Genomic DNA, 4,120 nt, shown 5'->3' with positions numbered 1-4,120 from the left:
AAAGTCCGAGACATAATTAAGGCATCCTAGGAACCTCTGGAATTGAGGTTTGTCAAGGATATAGTCTGGGAATTTTTCTGCAAACAGTATTGATCGTTTGATAGGGGTTATTGTTCCTTGGGAAATCATATGACCAAGAAAACGAATTTTTGTTTGGAAAAGGACAATTTTTGATTTTGAAACAGCAAGTCCGTTCTTCTGGATGATGTACATAAAGGTTTTAACACGTTTGAAATATTCTCCTAAAGTTTGGGAGAAGATTAGGACATCATCTATGTAAACGATTGTGAAGTTTGAGTATGGGTTAAAAATATCATTCATGATTTTTTTGAAATTCAGATGGGGCATTTTTCAGACCAAACGGCATTACATTCCATTCATATTGTCCAAATGGGACTGTAAATGCAGTTTTGTATCTGTCAGAATCTTTAATCTGAATTTGCCAAAAACCATATTTCATATCAAACTTTGAAAAGATATTTGCTGAGTTTAATCTATTGAGTAAATCTTTTTTGTTTGGAATAGGATAACGAATCTATTGCAAAGCTTGATTTAAAGGTTTGTAATTGATGACAAGTCTGGGGGTTCCTCGCTCTATCTCAGCTTGCTTATTTACATAAAAAGCTGAGCAAGACCAAGGACTTTTGCTAGGACGGATTAATCCTTTATCCAAAAGATCTTTAATTTCCTTTTGACAATGCTGCAAAAGCTGCTCATTCATTTGAATGGGGCGGGCTTTTGTAGGGATTTTTTATTCTTTGAAATCCTTTTCATAGGGAAGATCAACAACATGTTCTTTCCTATTCTAGAATGCATGAGGCAGATCCGAATAGATAGAGTTCTTAATTTGATTCAAAAGGTTCTTAATTTTATCTTGAATTTTTGGCTGGGAAAGTTGAGATTCAAGAGTTTTAAAAGAGATTTCTTCCTTCAAAAAACAAATTTGTTTGGTCTTGGATTCAATTAGCTTTAAGGATTTTTAGGTTGGTGAGTCTAAGAATTCAAAGAAGGTTACCTGCCCTCCTACAAAAGAGGTAAGTCCAGGAAAATCCGCTAGGTAAGAAAACAAAAGGATTATGAAAGGTGTCCCTAAGACTACATCATTTTTAATATCCTTTTCTATGATGAAATTGGTGGGAATCCTAAGATTACCCTTTTCAACAAAAGCATCGGTTATTTTGAATTTGATATTTAGTCTTTCACCCGTTATCGAGCTAAGACGTTCAGTAGTCTTTTCAAAATATTTCGTGGGGATCAAACCTTCCTTAATACAATTTGATATGAACACGATGTTTCATAAAAGAGAATACATTTATTATTCTCAGGATTTCTTTTCCCTCATTGTCGTTAGAAACTTCATTTTCTTGTTTGTTAGAAAACTCAGTTTGGTTTATAAGAGGATCAAGTTCTTAATCACCAGTTTCTTCCTCTTGCATTAGTTGTGAGAGAATGAGTTGATGATTGTCTTGATTTCTTTTGATTTCCTGGATTTCTCTTTTGAGGTTGTTAACCTCAGTCTGGAGATCCTGGATGGTTATAGGATGAATAACTTATTTTTCTAATTTTTTGAAAATAGGTTTGACATCATATTTATTGCTAAGGACCAAATTTTTGGGTTTTTTCTCTTTTTGTAAAGATTTTTTTAATTTCAAAAGAAAATTTTTCTTTTGTTCAGGATCACCAATAGCCTCTATAGCATCAAACAAGAGATCTTGATCTTTGGATAAAACACTAATCTGCTTAACATCGGAATCTGAGGATGATTCAATATCATCTACTTGGATGTTGTTGATATCATCCGAAGATTCTCGTCCAGAGTCATTATCTGAACTTTCAATTAAAAGATTGTTAATCTGATCCTCAATCTGAGGATCAAGGTTCAGATTATTAATCTTTCTTTTTAACCTACAATATTTGCTAACATGTCCTGGTTTTTTACATGTATAGCAAATAATGGAGTTTTTCTGTGGATACTTTTGAAAATTCTTTTGAAAAATTTTTTCATTCTTAGAATTTTGAAAACCTTTTCTAGATCTCCTAAAATTTTTTTTCAGGATTGGGCTTAAAAACCTTTTTATTGGATGGTCTCTTAGATTTCCTTGGATGGCAAGCAGGAAGACCGAATTGTTCACAGAAAGTTCCCAGATCGATACGATTCTGTGTTTTTTCTCGAGCAAGTTGCCATTGGATTTTGTCATCTTGACAAATCTTTAGAGCAACCTTTTGGATAAAAGAAATAGGTTGTCTATAACTTAACTCGTCATAGGGTATTATCCCGTCTGGAGTTAAGCTGCGAATTTTGTCCCTTACTTTATCTCCCAGGAATTTGGGAAGTCCTGCAAGGAATTTTTCTTTCCAGAAAGGCTATTGACTGTCTTTTCTGGTATAGACCCTAGTAAGAAAGGTGTCTTTATACCATCGAAAGTCAGACAAAGTTTTGCACCTTAAATTGGAAAGTAATTCAGCAGAACGATCTTTCCAAAGAGATGGGTCACCAATGAAGTGGCTGGCTATAGTAAAGATTAAGGTGTTGACAGCATCAGGGATAGGTTCCCCGTCGTCACTAATGATGGGTTCATTTTGATCATTGACTTTTATGGCAGAAAAGATTGAGTGTTTTTGGTTATCAGAAAGGTAGTTATCCCACCATCCTTTGAGTTGACCACTGAACCCAGAAACAATAACGTTGGCTATTACTTCTTTAGAGGTTTCATGAGCAGCTTGGTAAGCTGTGCCTACCATAGTCATATGCTGAAGCATACTCATAATGTTATATTCGGTTTTGCCGTCTATGTTCTATTCATAGACATTATTGGCATTGAAGCTGACAAAATCTAGTTCTCTTTCTTTGAGAGCTAGATCCGAGGAGGAGACACGATTATAACCGTATGCAGAAGGTTTGGTTAGGCCCTTCCACTGGGTTATAGAGTTGGTCATAATTGGGCTGACTTTAAGGGATGATTTGCCCGAATCATCACTCTGATCAGAGGAAGATTCATTGGAATTATGGCCAAGGGCATTAATGGCCTTGGATGAGCGAGTTTGAATACGAGATGTAGATTCACCAGAGTTTGTAGGAGTTTCAGGGATAGTAGTAAAACGATTTAAAAGTTGGTCGATCTTTTGCATGACTTCTGAATCACTAGATTGTTGTTTTAAAATAGAGGTTTTAAGACTCTGTTTTGCCTTACTACTCATTTTGAAAGGTTTAAAAAGGGGTTTCTCAATACTTTTAGAAGTAGAAGCTTCAAAAATATTTTTCAAAGAGAAACTAGATCCTGGAGATGAAAGGTTGTCACCCAAGCATTGTAAAAATCTATTGGTATAATTTGATTGCTCAATAAGATTTTTAATATCTTTTGGGGTGACAGCTTCATCTACATTCTTTGATTTAAAAGGAGAGGCCATAACAGGGTTATGTCCTTCCGTATTTGAAATAATAAAAGCTCCTTTTGGAGGAAACTCAGATCTAACTAAGTTTCCATCTTTGACTTTCCAAGTTGAAATAATATTTGCTGAAAGCGAAGTTTGTTTAGTTTTGAAAGGATAATCAATATAATTTTTTATGGAATAAGCATGAAACCATTCAAAGAAAGGAATATGCATTTTAACATCATTTAGAAAATTGTAGTATTTTTCTTTGAATGACGAAATTTGAGTAGCTGTATACGTACGTAAATACCATTCTCTGTTGAGGTCATACTCCTTAGAGTAAAGGTTTTTACGTAAAGCTTCTCTGTTTATAACAAATTTTGTGCTACTCATTGGGCACCATAGAAGAGTATGTTGGAGATTGAATAGAAGATTCTACTTCAACTTCAACATCATCATCGGTTTGGTAAACCGCTTGAGAGATGTTTGAATTATTTTGTAATCCCGAAATATGAATTTCAGAATTTACGGGTCTTGAAATTTTTGAAAACTGGGATTGAGAAGTCACTGAAAAGGATCTTCTTGCTGAAGCAAAATCATTAGATGTTTCTGCTTCAGATCTAGAGGAAAAAGAGTTTTGTCTATCAAAGAAAATCTCTACTTTCCCTGATTCATCCTGTTTTATTTCTCGTAAGAGAGGTGCTTGTCTGGGTAGAAATGGCTCGATCAATTGACCATGACTTAGGAA

This window comes from Arachis hypogaea, chromosome 17 (genome assembly GCF_003086295.3).
Source record: "Arachis hypogaea cultivar Tifrunner chromosome 17, arahy.Tifrunner.gnm2.J5K5, whole genome shotgun sequence".
Classification (NCBI taxonomy): Eukaryota; Viridiplantae; Streptophyta; class Magnoliopsida; order Fabales; family Fabaceae; genus Arachis; species Arachis hypogaea.
Note: the sequence above shows the minus strand (reverse complement) of the source record.